The following is a 15,370-nucleotide window of genomic DNA, read 5'->3' on the forward strand; positions in this document are numbered from 1 at the left end:
GGTGCAAAAAAAATGCATAAACCGATCCAATAATTGCACTCTCTGGATTTAAGACACAACAAACTTTAATGCCTGAGGTTTCGGGGCATTCTTCCCTTCCTCAGTCTGAGGAAGGGGTGAATGCCCCGAAACATCACGCATTAAAGTTTGCTGTGTCTTAAACCCTAGCCTAATGTGTATAATGATAAATAACTTCTCAAGCAATAAAATAAACAAAAAACAATATTTGCATGTTAAAATTCAAGAATAATTGAGTCTCACAACACCACCACCATAAGTGTCTGGCTACACTGTAACTTCTTAACCCTCACGAGTTTCAGTGTCTCATTTCTTTCTCAAGTGTTATTACAATTTTTATACCACTGTCGTTATTGTCATGTATGATTTTAATCTTTAGATAGCTTTAAATTGTTTTATAAAACTTTGTATGCAATGCTTTTATTTTGAATAGATTATTTCATATAGGAAGCAGTATTTTTATTGGTATTCACTCTCTTTCCTTGCTTGTAATGTATGTATTATGGCTTTCCATCATAATAATGTTCACAACAAAGCTTGGATATTTTAACACTACTTTTTCTTACAGTCTTGCTTTGGTAAATCTTCCTGTTTGTATTGAGAAAACAAGTTTGCGTTTGGTGGTTATGCGTTATTTTTTTCTTTTCAATCTGCATTTTTGAAAAATACAACAGTATATTGTATATGACAAGGTGTTTGACTGCAAAAGGCTATAATATATACATATATATACCCTACATATACATGTCTAAATATGTGTATGTATATATATGTGTGCATTTATGTGTGTATATATGTATATACATACATATATACACATATAAACACTACAGTTTCTTACAATCTTGCTTTGGTGAATCTTCCAGTGTGTATTGAGGATACTGCAATCTCATTTTCCATTGCCACCACTTGCCAAACATCTAATGACATCATCACATGGAGCTTAGTGATGTCACATTGGTGGAAAAAATACCTGCTATAGACCACTTACAGCAGGGCTGTCCAAACTTTGCTCTCCAGAGGTTTTGGAACTACATTTCCGATGATGCTCAGCCAGCATTTTATCTAGCTGAGCATCATGGGAAATGTAGTTCCAAAACCTCTGGAGAGCAAAGTTTGGACACCCCTGACTTACAGGGACAAGAGACCCTCAGTTTAAAAAGGAGAGTTTGACCTTGCCTGTGCCAGTAAGATGCATGTGATCGCTGTAAAAAATAGCAAAAATTGCAGCAGCACTTAAAATTGTTATGGTGATCAGCAAACACTGCCGCGGCTCCAGGTTCAACCCTGTTCAAGTAGGGACATGAGTATACAGTGAAAAAGAGGCTAGACCGACCCGAAGTGCTGAAACTGTGGTACATCAATCGCCACTAGAAATCCAGGACACAATGTAACAAGCACTCATGAGAGTATCAAAAAGTAAAAAAATACACTTTATTGTAGAGCCATTAAAAAATTTACAATCGGCATGGACAGGATTAACAATAATCCAGCTGCCTGATACTCATAGACTGATAGGTAATGTTGTAGCTCCTATTTATATAAAAACAAACATTAACCCCTGAGGTTATCTTAAAGGAACTCATATTAAAATCAAATAGTACTGTATATATATATATTGTTAACACATTCTTAAACTCAATATAATCTGCAAGTGAATAGTGACTTTGATAAGAAGTCAACATACATAAGAGCAAACTGCACAATTTGAATATTATAGATTTTATCCCCCAGGAACAATTATTGTTGCATGTATATGATGTTCATATTTATATCATAACCACATAGATTTTAACCTAAATAATTTGAAAACCTCTGTATTTTAGAAGTTAAATATAGTATACAAAAACACGTCATTTTTTAATATTATTATTTTATTATCAGGTATTTGTAGAGCGCCAACAGGTTTCGCAGCGCTATGAACATGGGTGGTATATAAAAAACAATTACAGGTATCAAATGGGTGAAGGGTCCTGCCGAGAGTTGCACTGTTGTAGTCGGCTCTTATGAAGGTGGACTACAAACAGCTGGGCTCATAGGCTTACATGCTATGGGGTTTAAGGGGATAGCAGTGGAGATAGGAAGGTTAGTGTAGGTTGTCCCTGAATAGTAGAGTCTTCAGGGAGCACTTGAAGCTTTTAAAACTAGGGGAGATTCTTGTGGAGCGAGGCAGAGAGTTCCATAAGATGGAAGCCAGTCTTGAGAAATCTTGTAGACGGGAATGTGAGGAGGTAACAAGAGAGGAGGAGAGTAGGAGATCATGAGCGGAGCAAAGGGGGCAGGAGGGAGAGTATCTGGAGACAAGGTCTGAGATGTAGAGGGGGGCAATGCAATTGAAGGCTTTGTGTTTAAGAGTGAGAATGTTGTGTTTAATCCTGGAGGCAAGAGGAAGCCAGTAAAGGGATTGGCAGAGAGGTGCGGCAGATGAAGAGCGACATGCAAGGAAGATGAGTCTGGCAGAGGCATTCATTATGGATTGTAAAGGAGCTAGGCGGCAGCTATGGAGACCAGAGAGGATAGAGTTGCAGTAGTCGAGGCGGGAAAGGATGAGAGTGGATTAAAATCTTTGTGTCTTGTGTAAGGAAATGTCTAATTTTAGCGATGTTTTTAATACACAGTAAATTTTTGGTAATTTTTTTATATACTCTAGTTAGCGGTCTAATCTTAAAAAGGTAAAAATGCGATATCCTAGATGACATACAGTATCAACTATCTATAAAATAACTTACATCCCACTCTTTGTTCATACCTTTAGGTTTGCATTTTTAAAATCCAGAAAAGCTCTTTCTTTCATGTAATTAACAAGAGTCCATGAGCTAGTGACGTATGGGATATACATTCCTACCAGGAGGGGCAAAGTTTCCCAAACCTTAAAATGCCTATAAATACACCCCTCACCACACCCACAAATCAGTTTTACAAACTTTGCCTCCAAGGGAGGTGGTGAAGTAAGTTTGTGCTAGATTCTACGTTGATATGCGCTCCGCAGCAAGTTGGAGCCCGGTTTTCCTCTCAGCGTGCAGTGAATGTCAGAGGGATGTGAAGAGAGTATTGCCTATTGAATGCAGTGATCTCCTTCTACGGGGTCTATTTCATAAGGTTCTCTGTTATCGGTCGTAGAGATTCATCTCTTACCACCCTTTTCAGATCGACGATATACTCTTATATTTACCATTACCTCTACTGATTCTCGTTTCAGTACTGGTTTGGCTTTCTACAAAACATGTAGATGAGTGTCCTGGGGTAAGTAAGTCTTATTTTCTGTGACACTCTAAGCTATGGTTGGGCACTTTATTTATAAAGTTCTAAATATATGTATTCAAACATTTATTTGCCTTGACTCAGAATGTTCAACTTTCCTTATTTTCAGACAGTCAGTTTCATATTTGGGATTATGCATTGAATTATCATATTTTTCTTACCTCAAAAATTTGACTTTTTTCCCTGTGGGCTGTTAGGCTCGCGGGGGCTGAAAATGCTTCATTTTATTGCGTCATTCTTGGCGCGGACTTTTTTGGCGCAAAAATTATTTTCCGTTTCCGGCGTCATACGTGTCGCCAGAAGTTGCGTCATTTTTTGACGTTATTTTGCGCCAAAAATGTCGGCGTTCCGGATGTGGCGTCATTTTTGGCGCCAAAAGCATTTAGGCGCCAAATAATGTGGGCGTCTTATTTGGCGCTAAAAAATATGGGCGTCGCTTTTGTCTCCACATTATTTCAGTCTCATTTTTCATTTGCTTCTGGTTGCTAGAAGCTTGATATTTGGCATTCTTTCCCATTCCTGAAACTGTCTTATAAGGAATTTGATCTATTTTGCTTTATATGTTGTTTTTTCTCTTACATATTGCAAGATGTCTCACGTTGCATCTGAGCCAGAAGATACTACAGGAAAATCACTGCCTGCTGGATCTACCAAAGCTAAGTGTATCTGCTGTAAACTTTTGGTAGCTATTCCTCCAGCTGTTGTTTGTAATAATTGTCATGACAAACTTGTTAAAGCAGATAATATTTCCTTTAGTAATGTACCATTGCCTGTTGCAGTTCCCTCAACATCTAAGGTGCAGAATGTTCCTGATAACATAAGAGATTTTGTTTCTGAATCCATAAAGAAGGCTTTGTCTGTTATTTCTCCTTCTAGTAAACGTAAAAAGTCTTTTAAATCTTCTCTCTCTACAGATGAATTTTTAAATGAACACCATCATTCTGATTCTTTGGACTCTTCTGGTTCAGAGGATTCTATCTCAGAGATTGATGCTGATAAATCTTCATATTTATTTAAGATGGAATTTATTCGCTCTTTACTTAAAGAAGTACTAATTGCTTTAGAAATAGAGGATTCTAGTCCTCTTGATACTAATTCTATACGTTTGGATAAGGTTTTTAAAGCTCCTGCGGTTATTCCAGAAGTTTTTCCTGTTCCTAATGCTATTTCTGCAGTAATTTCCAAAGAATGGGATAAATTGGGTAATTCATTTACTCCTTCTAAACGTTTTAAGCAATTATATCCTGTTCCGCCTGACAGGTTAGAATTTTGGGACAAAATCCCTAAAGTTGATGGGGCTATTTCTACCCTTGCTAAACGTACTACCATTCCTACGTCAGATGGTACCTCGTTTAAGGATCCTTTAGATAGAAAAATTGAATCTTTTCTAAAAAAAGCTTATCTGTGTTCAGGTAATCTTCTTAGACCTGCTATATCATTGGCTGATGTTGCTGCAGCTTCAACTTTTTGGTTGGAAACTCTAGCGCAACAAGTAACAAATCGTGATTCTCATGATATTATTATTCTTCTCCAGCATGCTAATAATTTTATCTGTGATGCCATTTTTGATATTATTAGAGTTGATGTTAGGTTTATGTCTCTGGCTATCTTAGCCAGAAGAGCTTTATGGCTTAAGACTTGGAATGCTGATATGGCTTCTAAATCAACTCTACTTTCCATTTCTTTCCAGGGAAACAAATTATTTGGTTCTCAGTTGGATTCTATTATTTCAACTGTTACTGGTGGGAAAGGAACTTTTTTACCACAGGATAAAAAATCTAAAGGTAAAAACAGGGCTAACAATCGTTTTCGTTCCTTTCGTTTCAACAAAGAACAAAAGCCTGATCCTTCGTCCTCAGGAGCAGTTTCAGTTTGGAAACCATCTCCAGTCTGGAATAAATCCAAGCCTGCTAGAAAGGCAAAGCCTGCTTCTAAGTTCACATGAAGGTACGGCCCTCATTCCAGTTCAGCTGGTAGGGGGCAGGTTACGTTTTTTCAAAGAAATTTGGATCAATTCTGTTCACAATCTTTGGATTCAGAACATTGTTTCAGAAGGGTACAGAATTGGTTTCAAGATGAGACCTCCTGCAAAGAGATTTTTTCTTTCCCGTGTCCCAGTAAATCCAGTGAAAGCTCAAGCATTTCTGAATTGTGTTTCAAATCTTGAGTTGGCTGGAGTAATTATGCCAGTTCCAGTTCCGGAACAGGGGATGGGGTTTTATTCAAATCTCTTCATTGTACCAAAGAAGGAGAATTCCTTCAGACCAGTTCTGGATCTAAAATTATTGAATCGTTATGTAAGGATACCAACGTTCAAGATGGTAACTGTAAGGACTATATTGCCTTTTGTTCAGCAAGGGAATTATATGTCCACAATAGATTTACAGGATGCATATCTGCATATTCCGATTCATCCAGATCATTATCAGTTCCTGAGATTCTCTTTTCTAGACAAGCATTACCAATTTGTGGCTCTACCGTTTGGCCTTGCTACAGCTCCAAGAATTTTCACAAAGATTCTCGGTGCCCTTCTGTCTGTAATCAGAGAACAGGGTATTGTGGTATTTCCTTATTTGGACGATATCTTGGTACTTGCTCAGTCTTTACATTTAGCAGAGTCTCATACGAATCGACTTGTGTTGTTTCTTCAAGATCATGGTTGGAAGATCAATTTACCAAAAAGTTCTTTGATTCCTCAAACAAGGGTAACCTTTCTGGGTTTCCAGATAGATTCAGTGTCCATGACTCTGTCTTTAACAGACAAGAGACGTCTAAAATTGATTACAGCTTGTCGAAACCTTCAGTCTCAATCATTCCCTTCGGTAGCCTTATGCATGGAAATTCTAGGTCTTATGACTGCTGCATCGGACGCGATCCCCTTTGCTCGTTTTCACATGCGACCTCTTCAGCTCTGTATGCTGAACCAATGGTGCAGGGATTACACGAAGATATATCAATTAATATCTTTAAAACCGATTGTTCGACACTCTCTAACGTGGTGGACAGATCACCATCGTTTAATTCAGGGGGCTTCTTTTGTTCTTCCGACCTGGACTGTAATTTCAACAGATGCAAGTCTCACAGGTTGGGGAGCTGTGTGGGGATCTCTGACGGCACAAGGAGTTTGGGAATCTCAGGAGGTGAGATTACCGATCAATATTTTGGAACTCCGTGCAATTTTCAGAGCTCTTCAGTTTTGGCCTCTTCTGAAGAGAGAATCGTTCATTTGTTTTCAGACAGACAATGTCACAACTGTGGCATACATCAATCATCAAGGAGGGACTCACAGTCCTCTGGCTATGAAAGAAGTATCTCGAATTTTGGTTTGGGCGGAATCCAGCTCCTGTCTAATCTCTGCGGTTCATATCCCAGGTGTAGACAATTGGGAAGCGGATTATCTCAGTCGCCAAACGTTGCATCCGGGCGAATGGTCTCTTCACCCAGAGGTATTTCTTCAGATTGTTCAAATGTGGGGGCTCCCAGAGATAGATCTGATGGCCTCTCATCTAAACAAGAAACTTCCCAGGTATCTGTCCAGATCCCGGGATCCTCAGGCGGAGGCAGTGGATGCATTATCACTTCCTTGGAAGTATCATCCTGCCTATATCTTTCCACCTCTAGTTCTTCTTCCAAGAGTAATCTCCAAGATTCTGAGGGAATGCTCGTTTGTTCTGCTAATAGCTCCGGCATGGCCTCACAGGTTTTGGTATGCGGATCTTGTCCGGATGGCATCTTGCCAACCATGGACTCTTCCGTTAAGACCAGACCTTCTGTCGCAAGGTCCTTTTTTCCATCCGGATCTGAAATCCTTAAATTTAAAGGTATGGAGATTGAACGCTTGATTCTTGGTCAAAGAGGTTTCTCTGACTCCGTGATTAATACTATGTTACAGGCTCGTAAATCTGTATCTCGAGAGATATATTATAGAGTCTGGAAGACTTATATTTCTTGGTGTCTTTCTCATCATTTTTCTTGGCATTCTTTTAGAATACCGAGAATTTTACAGTTTCTTCAGGATGGTTTAGATAAGGGTTTGTCCGCAAGTTCTTTGAAAGGACAAATCTCCGCTCTTTCTGTTCTTTTTCACAGAAAGATTGCTATTCTTCCTGATATTCATTGTTTTGTACAAGCTTTGGTTCGTATAAAACCTGTCATTAAGTCAATTTCTCCTCCTTGGAGTTTGAATTTGGTTCTGGGAGCTCTTCAAGCTCCTCCGTTTGAACCTATGCATTCATTGGACATTAAATTACTTTCTTGGAAAGTTTTGTTCCTTTTGGCCATCTCTTCTGCTAGAAGAGTTTCTGAATTATCTGCTCTTTCTTGTGAGTCTCCTTTTCTGATTTTTCATCAGGATAAGGCGGTGTTGCGAACTTCTTTTGAATTTTTACCTAAAGTTGTGAATTCCAACAACATTAGTAGAGAAATTGTGGTTCCTTCATTATGTCCTAATCCTAAGAATTCTAAGGAGAAATCGTTGCATTCTTTGGATGTTGTTAGAGCTTTGAAATATTATGTTGAAGCTACGAAATCTTTCCGTAAGACTTCTAGTCTATTTGTTATCTTTTCCGGTTCTAGGAAAGGCCAGAAAGCTTCTGCCATTTCTTTGGCATCTTGGTTGAAATCTTTAATTCATCTTGCCTATGTTGAGTTGGGTAAAATTCCGCCTCAGAGAATTACAGCTCATTCTACTAGGTCAGTATCTACTTCCTGGGCGTTTAGGAATGAAGCTTCGGTTGACCAGATCTGCAAAGCAGCAACTTGGTCCTCTTTGCATACTTTTACTAAATTCTACCATTTTGATGTATTTTCTTCTTCTGAAGCAGTTTTTGGTAGAAAAGTTCTTCAGGCAGCGGTTTCAGTTTGAATCTTCTGCTTATGTTTTTCGTTAAACTTTATTTTGGGTGTGGATTATTTTCAGCAGGAATTGGCTGTCTTTATTTTATCCCTCCCTCTCTAGTGACTCTTGTGTGGAAAGATCCACATCTTGGGTAGTCATTATCCCATACGTCACTAGCTCATGGACTCTTGTTAATTACATGAAAGAAAACATAATTTATGTAAGAACTTACCTGATAAATTCATTTCTTTCATATTAACAAGAGTCCATGAGGCCCACCCTTTTTTGTGGTGGTTATGATTTTTTTGTATAAAGCACAATTATTCCAATTCCTTATTTTATATGCTTCACACTTTTTTTCTTATCACCCCACTTCTTGGCTATTCGTTAAACTGATTTGTGGGTGTGGTGAGGGGTGTATTTATAGGCATTTTAAGGTTTGGGAAACTTTGCCCCTCCTGGTAGGAATGTATATCCCATACGTCACTAGCTCATGGACTCTTGTTAATATGAAAGAAATGAATTTATCAGGTAAGTTCTTACATAAATTATGTTTTTTTTATCTAGGCTTTTGTGTCTATTGCCACCTCTAGGGGGATTTGTTGCTACGTCAAATTGGCCCTATTAGTAAAATTAAAATTATTAAAGGTGTTAGCCACAGTAGAATCTTTGTTATAGTTTTTAACATCTCTAATATGTTCCCCAAACCTCGTGCTTGCCCTTCTACTTGTTTTTCCAACATATTGCATTTTACATAGGTTATATGTTTGCAGATATACTACAAATGGCATGCTACAATTGGTATAAAAATCAATTTGATTGTTTTTTTTTGTCAATGTGACTAGTGAAATTGCTACCTGCTTGAATGTAGTGACACATTTTGCAATTATTTCTTCACATTTAAAGTTGCCTCGTTTGGACAACCATTTTTTTCTTTTTAGGTTATCTTTATTTTTTGTAATAAAGCTTGGAGACAGGGACCGTGCTAAAGTTTGTGTTTTTTTGCTACAAATTTACAGTACATTGTTTAAGCAATGGTTTTAATGCTTAGTAACCTGTAAGAATATGTAAGTGTTTTTTTCAGAATTTGTACTACAGAGTTGTATTGAGAAGTATACTCTGAAGTAAAAACAATATTATCCGATGAAAAAACCTTAATGGTTTCAGATGACTTATTTGTAAAAACAATTTTCTCTTTTTTTTTGTTTTTAATTTGAACAATTTTCTTACTATTGCCATGATGATATTTTACTTCCTGTCGACACATTTCCAAATCCTTTTCTTTATATTGTGAATCCTGTCCATGCCGATTGTACATTTTTTAATGGATCTACAATAAAGTGTATTTCTTTCCAATGGCATGGAGAGTCCACGAATCCATTCTAATTACTAGTGAGAATTAAACTCCTGGCCACCAGGAGGAGGCAAAGAACACCCCAACAAAGCTTTACGTATTCTCCCACTTCCTACAATCCCCCAGTCATTCTTTGCCTTGTACATCAGGAGGATGTGTTAAGATGGTGTCTGAAGATATTTAATCCTTTTATGGGTTGTTTCCCTGCAAGCAAGGATTAGGGCTATGCTGTGTCCATGTAATCCTTTTTAATAAGAGTTGTGGTGGCTTTTAGCAGTTGGAAGATGGCGAGGTAGTCCTTGCTTCCCTCCATTACTCTGCTTTTCTTTTTTCTACAGGTCCCTGTCAGAGGTCGGCTAAGTCTGTCATACCTATGATGCTGTACCTGCCCTGCAGCTGATCCACAGGTAAGTACTTTTTGCCTTCTAGGTTACAAGGATACAGCACTTAAGGGGTTATTCCTTCAGATGGATATTAAATGGGACTTATATCTCTTAATTTGGGGATATTTTATTGGGCAACAGAGGCAGGGCACTGTATTGCTGTTTTGGAGATGAGGGAATAATTTTTTTCCTTTAATGGCTCTGTTAGATTAGTGGGAGCCCTTGCAATCTGGGCTTAATTCCCTTAATTATAGTGTGAGATGTGGAACATTTTTATTATACCTCATGTGTTTGGTACTCAACGTTAAGGGACAGTAAACTGCTGGCTCCATTTTACTTTCTGTTATGGGAGTTGGAGTTTTTTGTTTGCTGTGCTATAGATTTGCGTGCATTTTCTTTCTGTGTCACACTTAGAATAGTTGCGATCACGAGACAGCTCAGCATTACTTCCACTGAGCGGTTAGTTACAGCACTCTGATTTTTCTCTCAGCTTAGCTAGATGTGCTTCTCAGGTCGCTGGAGAGTCCGTTTGACTCCTACACTGTGGAGAGGTGGTTGCTATTACAGCAGGGAGCGTTTTTATTCCTGGCAAGGAAATCTCAGGAACTTCGTTTTACTAATTGGGGTTATTGATTCCTGGTCACGGAGGGTGAGTCTCCCCAGCAGAGCTGAGGAGTAGAAGTGCCTATTGTTTTGTTTATTTTCTCTACATATAAATAAAACTTTAGTGAGTTTATTATTTTCTCTACATATAATTTAAACTTTAGTGAGTTTATTATTTTAGTGTGAGCCTTCAACCCTTTAGGACATTGGATGTTGACAAGAATTTATCTTCAACGTTTGATAAATGTTTAATTTGCATTGAGGCACAGGTTATACCCCCTGTGCAATTTTGTTCCACATGCCTAAATAAAATGTTACTTTCTAAAAATAAAGATAACCTTTGAAGAGCCATCTTTCTCTCATGATATTGCTGTTCAGGACATGCCACAGCTTTCTCCTCAGACGTCCCCGTCTTTGGCAGTTACACAGGCAGTGCCCTGCGGTTCCTCTCAATCAGTTCATGGGGGTGTGTATTTACCAGGTGATTTTGCTGCGCAACTAACTTCTGCAGTTTCTGCAGCTTTTAGTGCCCTACCTATTTCAGGTAAAAGAAAGAGGAAATCTAAGAACATTTCTTCTAAGTCAGGTATTTCTGATTCTGCCAAGACTGCTTTAGCCAGTTTATCTCAGTTATCTGAGGGGGATCACTCCTTGGTTGCTTCTGAGGGTGGGATTTCTGATTCTATATCGGCTGTAGTTAGTACAGCAGACTCAGAGGAGGTTCATTTTAGATTTAAGCTTGAGCACCTCTGTTTACTTTTGAAACTACAGTTGCACAAACTCATAAAAAGGCTAATAAACTTAATAGAGTCTTTGATGTCAAACCCAGGTCTGTGGAAGTATTTCCTGTTCCAGACCGCATGTCTGATATTATTTCTCAAGAATGGGAAAAGCCAGGTGTTGCTTTTTCCCCCCCCTCCTATTTTTAAAAAGATGTTTCCTGTTGCTGACTCTGTGCGAGACCTTTGGCGCACTGTTCCTAAAGTAGAGGGCACTATCTCCACATTAGCCAAGAGAACTATTCCTTTAGAAGATAGTTCCTCCTTTAAAGATCCTATGGATAGGAAACTGGAAGGTTACTTAAGAAAGATGTTTCTTTATCAAGACTTACAATGGCAACCAGTTGCTAGTATTGCGGTGGTCGCTGGTGCGGCCTTGTCATGGTGTGACTCCTTATCGGATCTGATTTCAGAGGAAACTATATTAGAGGAGATCCAAGACAGGATCAAGGCTTTAAAGGGACAGTTCACCCAAAAAATTTCTCCCCTTTAAATTGTTCCCAATTATTCATTTTACCTGCTGGAGTGTTTTAAATTGTTTACAAGTAGCTCCTTTACCCCTATTTTGGCATTTAAAATAGCTGATTTAGCCTGTGGTATCCCAACCTATACTGAAAGTTTATATACTGGAGTATATTCTATTGAATTGCCTAAGTAAACACAGCCAGCAGAAGAGATTACGCTCTCAGTGGGGGGCATGATAGTTAAGTAATAAAATGATAATTTTCCATTGTTCTCTCTAAGTATTGCGCTTTAGTTTTCTAGACAAATATAAGATAAGGAAGCAATTGTGTGTAAACAAAGTGATAACATAATGAGATCTGATATTACCTGAAGCTCAACCCATTGTAATAGGCTGTGGTTTAAAAGCACAAAACCAGCTACTTCATATACACAAATAAAGCTGAAAATGCAATTTCTCAAATATTTTATACTCTGCAGCTGGTATAACAAGTCATTGAAAATACATTCATATAAAAACAATTTGATAGTGTACTGTCCCTTTAAAGCTGGCTAATACCTTTATCTGTAATGCCAGTATGTAAGTAGTCCATTTGGGTTCAAAGATTTCGAGCTTTGCCGTTCTTTCTCGCAGAGCTCTGTGGCTAAAGTTTTGGTCTGTGGATGTGGAGTCCAAGTCTAAATTTCTGTCTCTTCCCTTTAAGGGTAAGACTTTATTTGGTCCTGGTCTGGCTGAAATCATTTCCATGGTCACAGGTGGACCTCAAGTGTCTCATCAAATTTCTCAAGGTTCTGTTCCTTCAAAATGGAGACTATTTGATCTATTCTCCCTTTAGTTCAGGAGAGTCAGTTCATAACTACCATCAACCTGAAGAATCTAGGTTCCCCACATTCTGTCTTTTCTTCAGGAGAGCCTGGAGAAGGGCTTGTCAGTTAATACTCTGAAGGGCCAGATCTCTGCCCTTTCGATTCTTTTGCATAAACGGCCGGCCCGACTTGCCAGATGTTCAATCTTTTGTTCAGGCATTGGCCAGAATCAGACCTGTGTTTAAATATGTTGCTCCTCCCTGGAGTCTTAATCTTGTTCTTAGGGTTCTGCAGCAGGCTCCGTTTGAGCCTATGCACTCTGTTGATATTAAATTATTGTCTTGGAAAGTTTTGTTTCTTCTAGCTATTTCTTCTGCTCGTAGAGTATCAGAGCTTTCGGCTCTACAGTGTGACCCCCCTTATCTTATTTTCCATGCGGATAAGGTGGTCGTACCAAATTGAGATTTCTTCCTAAGGTGGTTTCGGACCGCAATATCAATCAGGAAACTGTCATTTCTTCATTCTGTCCTAATCCTTCTTTTCATAAGGAACGTCTGTTACATAACCTGGATGTAGTGAGTGCTTTGAAGTTCTAACTGCAGGCTACTAGGGATTTTCAGCAATCTACTGCCCTTTTTGTTTTGTTTCCTGGTAAACGTAAGGGCCAGAAGGCAACTTCTACTACTCTTTCTTTGTGGTTGAGAAATGTCATTCAGTTGGCCTATGAGACAGCTGGACAACAGCCTCCTGAGAGGATTATGGCTCATTTCACTAGGGCTGTCTCTTCTTCCTGGGCCTTTAAAAATGAGGCTTCTGTGGAACAAATATGCAAGCCGGCCACTTGGTCTTCATTGCATACTTTTTCCTAAAAATTTGATGTTTTTGCCTCTGCTGAGGCTTCTTTTGGGAGGAAAATTCTTCAAGCGATGGTGCCTTCTGTTTAGGTCCACCTGTCTTGTTCTCCCTCCCTTCCATTCTGTGTCCTCTAGCTTGGGTATTGGTTCTCACTAGTAATTAGAATAAATTCATGGACTCTACATTCCATTGGAAAGAAAACAAAATTCATGCTTACCTGATAAATTCTTTTCTTTCCTGGCAGGGGGAGTCCACAAACTGCTCTTGTTTAAATTTTGAGACGGCTTTTGTCATTTTCTTAACCTCAGGCAACTCTATACCCTTTGTATCCTAGTATTACTTTTTGATACTCTCACAAGTGCTTGTTACATTGTGTTCTGGAATGTTATGGTGATCACCATCCTCAAGTAAATACCCCTTTTATATTTAATGAGGGAGGAGAACAATTTTAGAACCCCTTTTCCTCCCCAAAACATGCATAGCGGCATAAGATCTAAGTATGGAAAGATGGTAGCCCTATCTTTCCTATTAGTCTCATACTCCTGTCATTAATAGGTGATTGCCATGAAAATGGCGCAATCACCTAATGTATTTACTTTATGGGGAAGGCAAAGAAGCCTTTATCACTAAATGACAGTATGCAACACACACATGGGTGTCAGTATATTTATGAGAATCTTAGCAGTGCTATCCAAATAATATATATAAGTTTATGGCAGGGTTATAAACACAATACAAAGAAATAGAAACCCTTATCAACCATGCACCTACTAGACCATACAATTAATATAAATATCTGAATTCTTTTATTTAGTTAATATCCATAAACATATTGAAGTATATTTGCAATAAAAGGAAATGAAACAAAATTTATATGCGTTAAAACCAACTCTTAAGATATGCTATCCTTCTTACAAAACCCAGAAAAATATACCTTCACAATTCAGCCTTTTATTTATTTAACACAATGGGACTAAAAACCTTTAACATCCAAGCAATACAATTCTAAACAGTGTTTATAAAACAATAGGATAATATATATTCTGCTATTTAATTGCAATTTATCCTAATACAAAATTAACTGACAGTATCAGAACTTGTATAGATGAGTTACTTAGCCAATCAGACACAGATTTAAACAACAATACAATATATAGGCTGTGACTAGCAATTTGAAATACAATATACACTTCTGAATTATTATTATATATTTGCATAGATAAACAATTTAGGATTGGGATTAGTATAACAATACATAGGCTATGAAATGCTAACTTGAAATATTTCCTTAACTCTGCTAAGTACAGCAATAATAAATGTTTAATTTAAATGCTTGCATACAAACAGGCAGGCTAAGAGCTATTTAAGGTTATATAATACAAACTAAAAGCCCAATTTGTTCTTTCCAATTCAAAAATTGTAATTTTACTGTAGTGGCTATGCTTATAACTTATCTTACAAAAACCTTGTATACATCACCCAAATAAACAGCAATCCAGTTCCCAATTTTCGCAACGGATCCAATTTCACACCTCATATAAAATAAGTGTAATTGCAATGGAATAGGAGAAATATGGCCCACTTTGTTTTTGTAGTTTGACTGTGTCCCACGCAAAACAGTTTCAGTCAGTTCAAAAACCTTTTAGACCAGTCTCTTTCCCTCCTTCTGCATCAACTTATTAGTGTAATCATTGGTGTGAAATATGGGTGGCCCTTCGAAACCTTGTCCCTCTATTGGATAATCTGAATATCCCATTTCCAACAGCCAAAAAGCTTTCTGGCTGTAGTTCTCTCATGGCAACACTGGGTGGCATCATTACAAACATGCATAGCAACATTTGAATCAACTTAAATCAGTATTTCTATTAAATGGTTATTCATTTTATCATAATTTATTGCAACAACTATTCACAATATTTGTTTTGGATAAGTTATATCTTAATGAATTTTCTGATCATTTTGATATGAAACATCAAATACATCTAGCATTATATTAAAATAACTTATATTT

Source organism: Bombina bombina, chromosome 5 (assembly GCF_027579735.1).
Source record: "Bombina bombina isolate aBomBom1 chromosome 5, aBomBom1.pri, whole genome shotgun sequence".
Classification (NCBI taxonomy): Eukaryota; Metazoa; Chordata; class Amphibia; order Anura; family Bombinatoridae; genus Bombina; species Bombina bombina.